General features: G+C 37.1%; 1 protein-coding gene across 3 annotated transcripts in view; it reads left to right on the top strand.

The window, feature by feature from the left end:
• The window catches only part of KCNMB2 (potassium calcium-activated channel subfamily M regulatory beta subunit 2), a 299201-nt gene that overhangs the window by 153115 nt on the left and 131435 nt on the right, over nucleotides 1-14651 (top strand). The gene's annotated exons all lie outside the window — the stretch shown is intronic.

Genomic DNA, 14651 nt, shown 5'->3' with positions numbered 1-14651 from the left:
AAAATTCTATTTTATGCCTAACCCTTAGGCAGTAGAGAAATATTTTGGAAAGGGTATAGATAAGCTCTCTTCCAGCTTACCATCTGCTAACCAGGATGTCAACTAAATCACCTGACCCCTGGAACTTGAACTCATTGAAAAGACTTCTTAGGCCATGCAATGCTAGTCCAATGTCCTCCTTTCTCAAAAAAGAAATATAGTTCAAAAGAAGGAAAGAAATTTCTTTATGATATCACATGGCTATTTCCTTATAAAACATAAGAATCCTAAGTATTTTTCTACATCTAATGTGACATATTTAGGAAGAAACCTGAGAAGATACATCCAGCCCAGGGGTTGGGAACCTATGGCTCATGAGCCAGATGTGGCTCTTTTGATGGCTGCATCTGGCTTGCAGACAAATCTTTAATTAAAAAAATAATAACGTTAAAAATATAAAACATTCTCATGTATTACAATCCATTCATTTCCTACTGCTCATGTTCATGGTTGCGGGTGGCTGGAGCCAATCACAGCTGTCCTCCGGGACAACACCAAATTTTCATTGGATAATGCATAATGTACACAGGTCGCTGTGAGGTCAGGAAGTAAACTTTCCTCCTTTTAATCAAGTAGTCAGCTAGCTAACTGCAGAAACCCTTTTGACGAAGAAGATGGCTAAAAGAAAAAAAGATGAGGAATATCATACTTTTCAGCAGGAATGGACAGAGGAATTTGCCTTTGTGGAGAGAGCAGGTTCTGCAGTGTGTCTAATACACAATGATAAAATTGCAGTGATGAAACAGTCAAATATAAAGTGGCACTTCGACACACGTCATACTACATTTTCATTGAAATATCCAGCAAGGGGAGAGCAGGAAGAAAGCATGTCAAGAGTTACTGTGCAGAGTGCAAGCTAGTCAGCAGCAACTCCGTGTTTGGACCCAACAAGGTGACTGGAATTTGGCTAGCTTTGCTGGTGCTTTAGCAATTGTGAGAAACAGAAATCCATTCACAGATAGGGAGTATGCCAAAACATTCATGTCTGATGTTGCCAGTGAACTTGTTGATGACTTTTTGAATAAAGACAAAATAATCAAATGAATAAAAGACATGCATCTGTCAGCAAGAACTATTCACTATCATACCATCATGATGGCAAATCAAACTGAGGCAACACAAGTAAAGGACATAAATGCAGCACCATTCTTTTCTCTCACTTTAGATGAGTCAACAGACGTAAGCCATTTATCCCAGTTCAGCGTGGTTGCAAGGTATGCTGTTGGTGACACACTATGTGAGGAAAGTCTTGTTGTTTTGCCTATGAAAGACAGAACAAGAGGGGAGGATTTATTCAAGTCTTTCACTGAGTTCACTAAAGAAAAAAATCTACCAATGGATAAACTTATTTCAGTGTGTACTGATGGTGCTCCGTGCATGGTGGGGAAAAACAGAGGATTCGTAGTGCTTCTTTGTGAACATGAAATGAGACCCATCCTAAGTTTTCACTGCATCTTATATCAGGAGGCGCTTTGTGCTCAAATGTGTGGTGAACAGCTTGGTGAGGTGATGTCACTGGTCATTTGGGTGGTCAACTTTATTATTGCCCGAGCTTTAAATGATCACCAGTTTAAAACACTGCTGGATGAAGTTGGGGATAATTATCCTGGTCTGCTTCTGCACAGCAATGTGCGTTGGTTGTCAAGAGGGAAGGTGCTCAGCTGTTTCATGGCTTGTCTGAGTGAAATCTGGACTTTTCTTGAAATGAAAAACGTCGAGCATCCTGAGTTAGCTAACACTGAGTGGCTCCTGAAGTTCTACTATCTCGTGGACATGACTGAACATCTGAACCAGCTCAATGTGAAAATGCAAGGCATTGGAAATATAGTCTTATCCCTTCAACAAGCAGTGTTTGCATTTGAAAACAAGCTGGAACTCTTCATTGCTGACATTGAAACAGGTCATTTACTACACTTTGAAAAACTGAGAGAGTTTAAAAATGCATGCACAGCAAGTGACCCTGCTCAACATCTTGATCTCCAGCAGCTAGCAGGCTTAACATCTAATCTGCAGTCATTCAAAGCGCACTTTGGAGAATTTCATGAGCACGCTCATCTTTATAAGTTCATCACCCATCCACACGAGTGTGCAGTGGGCAATGGCGACCTGAGTTACATCCCCGGTGTCTCTGTCAGAGATTTTGAGCTACAAGCTGCTGACCTGAAGGCTTCAGACATGTGGGTGAATAAGTTCAAGTCACTGAATGAAGATTTGGAAAGACTTGCACAACAGCAAGCAGAGTTGGTGAGTAAACACAAGTGGGGAGAAATGAAAAAACTTTAACCCTCGAACCAGCTGATTGTCAAAACTTGGAATGCACTTCCTGTCACATACCACACACTGCAGTGTATGAGTATCGCTATACTGACAATGTTTGGCTCTATGTATGCATGTGAGCAGTCTTTCTCATATCTAAAGAACATTACTACCAACCTATGATCACGTTTAATGGATGGAAGTCTCAATGCCTGCATGTAGCTTAACCTCACCACTATCAACCAGACTACAAAGCCATCAGCAAAACCATGCAGCACCAGAAGTTGCATTAATGGTAAGAAGTACTTTATTCATCATTGGTTAGCAATAGCATAACAACGTTATTAAAAAGAATTCAGAGACCTATTGTACTTTAAAAGTGTTGGTCTTAAATAAAATGCACACATTTACTTGTATTTAGTGTTAAACATATTGTATAGCTCTCATGGAATTACATTTTAAAATATGTGGCATTCATGGCTCTCTCAGCCAAAAAGGTTCCCAACCCCTGATCTAGCCAGTGGTACTCATGATATAGAAACAAGAGCTCATTTTTTAAAAAATTGAATTTATCAGGGTGACATTGGTTAATAAGATTATACAGAGTTCAGGTGCACAATTCTACAAAACATCTGTTTATTGCATTGTGTGTTCATCATCCCAAATCAAGTCACCCTCCATCACCATCTAGCCCCCCTCTACCCTCCTCAACCTTCCCTCATCCCTTTTCCCTTCTGCAATCCCCACACTATTGTCTGTGTCTATACATTTTTTTCTTTGCTTAATCTGGATGAAAAAGGTAAGGGGATTAAGCAAAGAGCTCATTACTTTTATCAACTATTCCTCAACTACAACATCCTCTTGATAAATAGTGATTTTTAAAAAGAAGAAGAAACCCAAGAAAATTTTCTTGATTTTAAAGTTCTCTTAAAATAGTGTCTTAAACTTGTAAAGAACCTATTGAATGTGCAACTGAGCCCTACTGAGCTGTATTATAAGAGCCAAAGGTCGACCCCTACAGGATTTTACTGACAGCCCATCTAAGCTCACTTAATTAATGCTGCTTAAATTCTAGTTGATTTTTTTCCAACACAAAAATAGTTTCAGTCTGAACACAACTGAAAACTGGAGGCAGACAACACCAAGCCTAGACTCAACCAGCTCTATAAGCAAAACACCCAAACATAGACATAATGAGAAGACAAAAAAGTGCAATCCAAATAAAACCACAGGAGACACCTTCAGGAGATGAACTGAGTGATATGGAAATAATCAAACTTCCATATGCGGAGTTCAAAATAATGATTGTAAGGATTCTTAGCGATCTTAGAACAACAATGGATGGTCATTATGAACACCTAAATAAAGAAATAGCTAGTATAAAAAAGAATCAGTCAGAGATGACAAATACAATAACAGAAATAAAGACCACAATGGAAGGAATTAAAAACAGGATAGATAGAGCTGAGGATCAAATCAGCAAGTTGGAGACAACTGGAATAAAGGCATGAAAGCAGAGAAGAAAAAAGAAAAGAGACTCAAAAAGTCTGAGGAAACTTTTAGAGAGCTCTGAGACAACATGAAGAGAAATAGGGGTTCCTGAAGAAGAAGAAAAAGAACAAGGGATAGATACTTTGTTCAATCATATCATAGCTGAAAACTTCCCTAAATTAATGCAGGAGAAACTCTCACAAGTTCAAGAAGCACAGAGGACTCCATTAAAGAGAACCCCAAAGAAACCTACACCAAGACAAATCATAATTAAAATACCAAAGCTAAGCGATAAAAAGAAAATATTAAAAGCTGCAAGAGAAAAAAATCTATCACCTACAAAGGAGCCCCCATAAGGATGACATCTGACTTCTCAACAGAAACACTCGAGGCCAAAAGAAAATGGCAAGAAATATTCAAAGTAATGCAGAATAAGAAACTACAACCAAGACTACTTTATCCAGCAAGGCTATCATTTAAAATTGAAGGAGAAATAAAAAGCTTCCAAGACAAAAAACAACTCAAGGAATTTATTACAACCAAACCAATGCTGCAGGAAATGTTAAGGGGCCTGTTGTAAACAGATCAAAGTGGGAAAAGAATATAACAAAAAAGAAATACAGCTTTAAAGAATAAAATGGCAATAAACAACTACATATCAATAATAACCTTAAATGTAAATGGATAAAATGATCCAATCAAAAGACATAGGGTAGCTGCGTGGATAAGAAAACAGGACCTGTACATATGCTGTCTACAAGAGACACACCTTAGAACAAAAGATACACATAGATTGAAGGTAAAAGGATGGAAAAAAAACATTTCATGCAAATGGAAATGAAAAAAAAGCTGGGGTAGCAAGACTTATATCAGACAAAGTGAACTTTAAAACAAAGGATATAGTAAGAGATAAAGAAGGCCACTACATAATGATAAAGGGAGTAATCCAACAGGAAGATATAACTATTATAAATTTCTATGCACCTAATATAGGAGCACCTAAATATATAAAGCAGACTTTTATGGATTTAAAGGGCAAGATCAACAGCAATACTATAATAGTAGGGGATTTCAATACCCCACTAACATCACTAGATAGATCCTCAAGAAAGAAAATTAACAAAGAAACAGCAGACTTATTGGAAACACTAGATCAACTCGATTTAATAGATATCTTCAGAACCTTTCACCCTAAAGCAGCAGAATATACATTCTTTTCAAGTGCTCATGGTACATTCTCTAGGATAGACCACATGTTAGGGCACAAAAGTGGTCTCAACAAATTTAAGAAGATTGAAATCATATTAAGCACTTTCTCCAATCACAACAGCATGAAACTAGAAATGAACCACAACAGAAAAGCTCAAAAATTCTCAAACATATGGAAACTAAATAGCAGGTTGTTAAATAATGAATGAATTAAGAGATCAAAGAAGAAATAAAAAAATTCCTAGAAACAAATGACAATGACCATACAACAACTCAAAATTTATGGGCCACAGCAAAAGCAGTACTAAGAGGGAAGTTCATAGCACTACAGGCACACTTTCAGAAGCTAGAGAAAGCTCAAATAAACAACTTAACCCTGCATCTAAAAGAATTAGAAAAAGAACAGCAAGTAAAGCCCAAATGTAGTAGAAGGAAGGAAATAATAAAGATTAGAGCAGAAATAAATGACATAGAGGCTAAAAAAACAATAAAGAGGATCAATAAAACTAGGAGCTTTGAAAAGGTAAACAAGATTGATGAACCTTTAACTAGAACCACCAAGAAAAAGAGAGAGAACTCAAATGAATAAAATTAGAAATGAGAGTGGAGAAATAACAACTGCCACAACAGAAATACAAAATATTGTAAGAAAATACTATGAAGTACTGTATGCCAAAAAACTCGACAACCTAGATGAAATGGATAAATTTCTTGAAACATACAATCTTCCAAAAATCAATCTGGAAGAATCAGAAAACCTAAACAGACTGATTACACCAAATGAGATCAAAACAGTTATAAAAAAACTCCCAACAAAGAAAAGTCAGGGACCTGATGGCTTCACAACTGAATTCTACCAAATATTCAAAGAAGAACTAACTCCCATCCTTCTCAAACTATTTCAAAAAATTCAAGAGGAAGGAATCCAAGCTCCTTTTATGAGGCGAGCATAATTCTGATCCCAAAACCAGGTAAAGAGAACACAAAGAAAGAAAATTATAGGCCAATATCTCTGATGAATATAGATGCTAAAATCCTCAACAAAATATTAGTAAACTGGATCCAACAATATATGGAAAAAGTCATACACCATGATCAAGTGGGATTTATTCTGGGGAGGCAAGGATGGTACAATATTTGTAAATCAATCAATGTGATTCATCACATAAACAAAAAGAAGGAGAAAAACCATATGATAATTTCAATAGATGCAGAAAAAGCAGCACCCATTCATGATCAAAACTCTCAGCAAAGTGGGAATACAGGGAACATACCTCAACATGATAAAAGCCATCTATGAGAAACCCACAGCCAACATCATACTCAATGGGAAAAAATTAAAAGCAATACCCTTAAGATCAGGAATAAGGCAGAGGTGCCCCCTTTCACCACTCTTATTTAACATGGTCCTGGAAGTCCTAGCCACAGCTATCAGACAAGAAGAAGAAATAAAAGGAATTCAAGTGTGAAAAGAAGAAGTAAAACTATCATTATTTGCAGATGATATGATATTGTATATAGAAAACCCTAAAGTCTCAGTCAAAAAGCTACTGGACCTGATAAATGAATTCAGCAAAGTGGCAGGATATAAAATCAATACTCAGAAATCAGAGGCATTTTTATACACCGACAATGAACAGTCAGAAAGAGAAATTAAGGAAACAATCCCCTTCACTATTACAACCAAAAAAATAAAGTCCCTAGGAGTAAACTTAACCAAGGAGACTAAAGACTTGTACTTGAAAAATTACAAAGCATTGATAAAAGAAATCAAGGAAGATACAAACAAGTGGAAGCATATACCGTGCTCATGGTTAGGAAGAATAAACATCATTAAAATGTCTATATTACCCAAAGCGATCTATAAATTCAATGCAATACCAATTAAAATACCAATGACATACTTCAAAGAAATAAATCACATATTCCAAAAATTTATATGGAACCAAAAAAGAACACGAATAGCCTCAGCAATCTTAAAAAAGAAGAATAAAGTGGTAGGTAACACACTTCCTGATATCAAGTTATACTACAAGGCCATTGTACTCAAAACAGCCTGGTACTGGCATAAGAACAGGCATATAGATCAATGGAACAGAACAGAGAACCCAGAAACAAACCCACAGCTCTATGGACAACTGATATTTGACAAAGGAGGTAAGGAAATACAATGGAGTAAAGACAGCCTCTTTAACAAATGGTGTTGGGAAAATTGGACAGCTACCTGCAAAAAAATGAAACTAGATCACCAGCTTACACAACTCACAAAAATAAACTCAAAATGGATAAAAGACTTAAATGTAGGCTGTGAAACCATAAGCATCTTAGAAGAAAATATAGGCAGTAAGCCCGCGGGCCACATGCGGCCCCCTGAGGCCATTTATCCGGCCCCTGCCGCACTTCCAGAAGAGGCACCTCTTTCATTGGTGGTCAGTGAGCGGAGCATAGTTCCCATTGAAATACTGGTCAGTTTGTTGATTTAAATTGACTTGTTCTTTATTTTAAATATTGTATTTGTTCCCATTTTGGTTTTTTACTTTAAAATATGTGCAGTGTGCATAGGGATTTGTTCATAGTTTTTTTTATAGTCCGGCCCTCCAACAGTCTGAGGGACAGTGAACTGGCCCCCTGTGTAAAAAGTTTGGGGACCCCTGCAGTAAGCTCTCCGACATCTCTCGGAGCAATATATTTGCTGATTTATCTCCACGGGGAAGTGAAATAAAAGACAGGATAAGCAAATGGGACTATATCAAACTAAAAAGCTTTTGCGCAGCTAAAGACAATAAGAACAGAATAAAAAGACAAACTACACAATGGGAGAACATATTTGACAATATGTCTGATAAGGGGTTAATAACCAAAATTTATAAAGAACTTGTAAATCTCAACACCAGGAAGACAAACAATCCAATCAAAAAACAGGAAAAGAAATGAATAGACACTTCTCCAAAGAGGACATACAGATGGCCAATAGGCATATGAAAAAATGCTCAACATCACTAATCATTAGAGAAATGCAAATTAAAACCACAATGAGATATCACCTCACACCAGCCAGAATGGCGCTCATCAACAAAACAACACAGAATAAGTGCTGGCGAGGATGTGGAGAAAAGGGAACCCTCCTGCACTGCTGGTGGGAATGCAGACCAGTGCAGCCACTGTGGAAAACAGTATGAAGATTCCTCAAAAAATTGAAAATTGTACTGCCTTTTGACTCAGCTATCTCACTCTTAGGAATATACCCCAAGAACACCATAGAACGGCTCCAAAAGGAGAAATGCATCCCCATGTTTGTGGCAGCATTGTTCTCAATAGTGAAGCTCTGTAAACAGCCCAAGTGTCCATCAGAGGATGAGTGGATTAAAAAGCTTTGGTATATATATACTATGGAATACTACTCAGCCATAAGAAATGATGACATCGGATCATTTACAATAACATGGATGGACCTTGATAACATTACACGGAGTAAAATAAGTAAATCAGAAAAAACTAAGAACTATATGAATGCATACATAAATGGGACATAAAAATGAGACTCAGAGGCATGAACAAGAATGTGATGGCAATGGGGGTGGGGGCGTGGGGGAGGGGGGATGGGGCTAGGAAAGATAGAGGGGGTGGAGGAGGGGAGGGACACAAAGAAAACCAGATAGAAGGTGACAGAAGACAATTTGATTGGGGGAGGGGTATACAGCACAATCAAATGTCAAAATAATCTGGAGATGTTTTCTCTCAACATAATGTTCACCTTTTATATAATTTTTCACCATGAGCAATCTATATGTTTTGAAATTTAATTTTTAAAAATATACTTTATTTTATAGAACAGTTTTAGATTTATAAAAACATTGAGAAGATAGTATAGAGAGTTCCCCTATAATCCACACCTAATTTCTACCATTATTTATAGATCTTATATTAGTATGGACATTTGTAATTAAAAAAGAAAAAAAAATAGTTTCAGTCTGATGATTTTCTTTTAAATTTTAATAGCAATCATTTCTATATAAGCAAAAGTGCCAAAAAATGTTAATCAAGGAATATGAACCCAGTCTGAGCCTATCACTGTCAAATATCTGTTCATGGAAGCAGATAAAGTTAGGGTGCACACACCATATATTTCTTCCTTACTGAAAGTATCTAATCTTAGCACGTGACATAAAGTGGTGCTTAGTAATTTTTTTCTTTATTCTTGCTTACATAGCTTTATTCTAGTGAATTCCTTCAACTTCATCATCTTTTTGAAATATGTAAGATATAGGTAGATATAGATATATAGATAGATGATATAGATATAGATGATAGGTATAGATATAGATATAGATATAGATAGATATAAGAGATATAGATATAGACTAGTTTGTAAAGGGATGGCCATGTATTTGTAAGCAAGAAAGAGCAGGCAGACAAAGAGGAAAGGGATAAGTTTAGTTATTTAGTTAATTTTACATATAGCCTTACTATATTAAAGTTTTAAGATTGCCAAGAAAAATATGAAAAGGATGATTAAAATTAACAGAAAAGAAAGAAGGAAAATGGAAATGGAAATAAGATTAGAAAATAAGGAATAGACAGAATGACAATAAGCCTGACTAATAATATTAAAAACCATTTATTAAGGAGTCCTGTTTGCTAGGTTCTGAATCTATTCTTATATCTGCCCAATATTTGTATTCTCAATGTGTAAGAAAGGAAACTGAGGTTGAGAATAAGGCCACAGAGCTGGAATGTTTTTAGAGCTGGAATTTGCCTATGCACTTTCCACCATTCCACTATTCCCAAAGCTTTTAGGAAAGCAAAGCGAGAATATCTTACAAAAAGGCAAGAGGTTTGGGAATAAGAGAGATAGAGCAGCAGATACTTAGTTCTCCATCCATGCCCCTTTGGCTTCTGGCTGTCATTTCATTTAGTACTTTTGTAGAACTCCCAGTAAGTTCCCTCCAGATGCCCAGAAAAAAAGCAGAAACCATTCAAATTGATTATTCATGTTGAAATTTTCAAATAAAAGGGTAAAATGCAAATCACAGAGGGAAAAAAAATTATTCTTTAACTAACGGTACCATTAACTAATGGTACTCAGTTAAAGTTGGGCAAAGTTGCAAGAAAATATATACAGCATATGTGAGTCAGGAAACCATTGAGAGTCACATGATTATAAACATTCTGCATAAGCCACATTCATGTAAACATGTGTTTGTTTACATAAGTGAATATTTCTTGGCTCTCCCATGACGACCCTTGCTGGCTGTAGACCCAAGCTCTTTCCAAATACTAAATAATTCAAAAGGAATTAATCTGTGATTAATTTTAAGCATTTATTATAAAATATTAAACTTGGGAATAAAGTGGTTTAAATAATGGTAAAAATCAACACAATTCCCAGAGTTTTAAGCCCAGAGATTATTTAGGAGGAATGTCGAAGGTATTTTTTTAATTAAAGGAAAGGCTTCCCTTCCTTAGAGGCTAATAAAGACCATGGCCTGGAGAAGGACGCTCTCCATTTATAAGGCTGGAGTTTGAGAAATATAGCTTTAGTAGCTGATGAAATGCTTTTATGTGTAATAATTTTATTCAAAATCTCCATCCTCCATAGAAAACAATTAAGTTTTAAGTGCCATGATAAAAAAAAGATGACATGCTTTATGTTTAATTTTTTGTGTACATTATTCCCTCAAACAAATATTCTCTGATGGTTCAAAAACAATGATGGCAGTTTAGGGAGAGAGGCCACCTAATAAGATAGTCTCTTCCCTATGTTGTACCATTTGTAAAATACTTTGAGCATTACCTCCTATTCACATTGCAAACTAAGAATCACACTTTTGTGTTTCAAAGCTATCTAGATGAGAGCTGCCCAATCTGATAGTCATTAGCCACATGAGGCAAAATTAATTAAATTTAAAGTTCTGTAGCCTAGTCTCACTAGCCATATTTCAAGTGCTCATTTTGAGGCATCTGGGGCTAGTGGCTAATGTATTAGTCAGTTCAGGGTTCTAGAACATTTTTATCATTGCAAAAAGGTTCTCTTGGACAGTGCTGCTCTGAACAAATATCATCTTTATACAAAGGTGAAAACTTTCATTAGAAGGGAGAACAAAAAGCAACCACTTTTCCCTCCTCTCTTACAATTTCAAAATGTGAGACTCAAAAGGCTAACTGGCTTTCTCAAAGTTAAAACTCCAGTTAGTGAGAGAACCAAGACTCGAGTCCATCTCTCTTACATCATGCTCAATCCCAGCCTGTTCACAGGGCCTTTTACTTTCAGGCTAGGAATAAACAGTACATTTGAATGGCCAGTATTTTTCAACCACCATCAATTCTGACTTCCATAAAATGAAACATTCATAGGTCTCCAGCCTCTTCCACTTCTATTCTCACCTCTCCAGTTTTCTACCACCATAACCTTTTCCTCCTCTTCAAACTCAAATACAATTTAGCACAAACTCTCCTTTGACCTCTTCTCCAAAACCTTTTCCCATAAGTCCATGATCTCAGGTCTCAGAAGAATTCCATACTCCCAAACCCAGTCCTCAAGTTAATCCTAACCCACCCATATCTGGGGAACTTGTCTACTGACTATACCCTTGTTCAGCTTATTGGTGGCTTCACCTGACTCTTGAGCAGAGGACTACCCTGAGTCCTTGCCCTTCTTCCCAGCAATATTCTATAGGAATGCTTCTTGGACACATTTTTAGGTGGTCCTAAATGAAGCACAGGTCTGTGACAACTATGCTGTCTTTATGCAGCAGCTGCAAGGGGGTGAACAATATGATCCAGCCATTGGCAGAGACCTGTCGTAATCAGGCTTGACTTGTCTCTCAAGTCATCCTATAGTTTAGGGCTCGACTAGCCAAGAACCCCTATCAGGTACTGTGCACAGTGGCTAGTTATTACATTGTCTACTTTTAAGTGATATAAAGAGAGATTTTTTTTCATAAATTAAAGGTTATAGAAATGTTCAAATTAGAATTTGATCACACAGAAAAGAAGGTCTGAAAATGAGTTCCCAAAAGGTTATGGTGGTAGAAAACTGGATTTACATACATATACAAAATCCCCAAAAGAGTTCTGATCTTTATATTTGGGAAGAGACTAAAAATGAATGCTTTTTATAATTGTCCATAATTGTCACTTTTGCTATTATTTATTTCTACACTTTTTGAACTGATATTTAGATTTTGCATATCTGAAATAATTACAGTTGAAATGAAATACAAAATCAGACTCAACACCATCTCCTTCAGGAAATGGAATGCCAAGTAACCACAGAATCACCATTAAGATGAACAGAACTCCATTCCTTCTTCCAAAAAGAGTTACACAGAAAAATAGAACCAGAAGCAGAGAAAGAGAGTACAAACATGGAAGAAACACCTTGGCTGTAGTTCTACCAGGGCCCTGCCCTCAGTACCCCCATATCAGACCACAAGAGACTCCTTTAAATGTTTAGGGTGAGGGGGTAAACTTGGACTGTCAGATCTCACAATCACTTGCTAGAGGTTGAATGTGAACACCTACTGCAAGACACACACCAGTCAACCCTTATACAGTATTTTATGACCCCTCCCTGTCTTTGGTGTCAGCAGCCATAGGCAGTTCTTTGCCTTGGTCCCGAATCACTAGCTGCTTGATTTTCAGAAAAATACAGTATTGGCAATTTGATGTTTTTATCAAGGTCACGATAATTCCAAGATCATAGGATTTTTTTTCATAATTAAATGTTATAATGTATGCAAAGTGTCTGATACGAGTAGGATCTTCCCCAAAGAATAGCTGTTTCCCTTTGTGATCATATGCCCTTTGTATAGTAAGGTGACACTAGCAACTCTTACCAACCTGACCTTTTGAGTGCACAGAAACAACCACACTTAGAAGCTTAACACTATTTCCAAATGGTGCAGATGAAATTTGACTAGATACAAGGTCTGGTTTGGTCTCTCATCTTCCTAAACTTACAGCCTTCCACTGCCAATCCAGGCCAATGCCACCAAGTCTTTGGGGGCTTCAAGAAAGGGGGAAGTTGTTCTTTTCTGGTTTGTAGTCTTATGCCAGATCAAATTACTTCCCTTGTTGAATAAGAACAGATCTCTATAGCTGCAGACCCTACCCAGGTCTAATGCTAACTTGCTCTCCTAAACCTCAGTCCTCTGCATGTCCACAACAGTGCTTCTGTGCTTGCAGGGAGACTCTGCCTCCTCTCCCCTAAAGAGGCCCCCAGTTAACTTGACTTATTTAGCACATCAACAAAAAGCACAGTCAGGAGTACCACAGAGTCAGCACATTTAGTTATTTTTTTCTATTTGCAAGTGGAGGTACCTGGAGAAAAACCTGGGGGAGAATGTGAGTGGCAAGTAGTGCTGATTTCCAAGGCCCAGTCTCAGGGTCCCTGGAATAAAGTGGTAACTGATAGCTAAGTTAAGATGAGCAGAGGCATCTGCCACTTAATAACCATGAGACTCCAGGAACATTGGTTAAGTTTTTTGATCATCAGTTTATTCATTTGTGTAAAGGAGATAAAATTATCTAACTCATGGGGTTGTTGGGATGGTTAAATGATAGGTTAGAAGCACCTGGCACAGTGCCTGGTATACAGTGTGTTCTAAATAAATGATCACAGTTACTGTCAGTACCAGTATTATTGCTAGTATACTACCTAGCAAATCAAAGGTATTGCTACTATTAAAGGTAATTGCCACTCTGAAATGTTCATGGTAGGGGACAGATAAGAAGGATAAGAACCTCATGGCTCCGCCCAGACACTTGCACCAATTTTGCAGTAAATGTGACCAGTGTCAACACATGGCTGCCCATTAAAATCATCCAAGAGCTTTAAAAAATCCTAATGCTCAGGTTATATGTCTGGAATCTCTGGGAGGGAATCCAGACATCAATTATTGTAAAAGGTTATTCTAATAATTTATAGCCCAGTGTGAGAACCACAGTTCTAATGACTGCCTTAGAAAAGAAATGCCCTTATTGGAGCTTCTGTAGTCTCTGTTTATACCTCTATTATCATACTTGTCCCCATCTAGATAATTACTTTTAAGTGCTTCAGCAAATACCTGCAACCTGAGGAGACTTGTCAAGACCAGCAACCAAGATGTATTCATCTTTGTAATTCCAGAGGCAATGAAACACACTTGATAATTAGGATGATGATACCCATCTTTCATGAATCACAACCCCTATGTACCTGGCACTAGACTAAGGTCTTTACAATATTCTTTTATTGATTCTCACAATAACTGTAGAGTAAAATGTTATTGCTAGTTTCATTGTACATCTGAGAAAACTGAGGCACTGATCGGTTAAGAAACTTGTTTAAACAGGTAGTCTGGCTCCAGAGCCTACTCTTTTTCATTAAATTATGGAAATCTCCACATTGCACAGTGTGGACTTGAGTGGACATTTATCCACAAAAAGAACAATAACAATAGTATCACCTATAATTTATTGAGAGCTCCCTCTGTATCATGAACTATGTTAACCCCTTTATTAACTTTATTTTAATTCTCAGTCTCCCCCCAAAACCCTAAAAGGCAGTTTCTGTTATGATTTCCTTTGTGTGTGCGTGCGTGTGTGTGTGTGTGTGTGTATTTTTCTGAAGCTAGAAACAGGAAGAGACAGTCAGACAGACTCTCGCATGCACC

This window comes from Saccopteryx bilineata, chromosome 8 (assembly GCF_036850765.1).
Source record: "Saccopteryx bilineata isolate mSacBil1 chromosome 8, mSacBil1_pri_phased_curated, whole genome shotgun sequence".
Taxonomy (NCBI): Eukaryota; Metazoa; Chordata; class Mammalia; order Chiroptera; family Emballonuridae; genus Saccopteryx; species Saccopteryx bilineata.
This window is presented reverse-complemented; position numbering and strand designations above follow the sequence as displayed.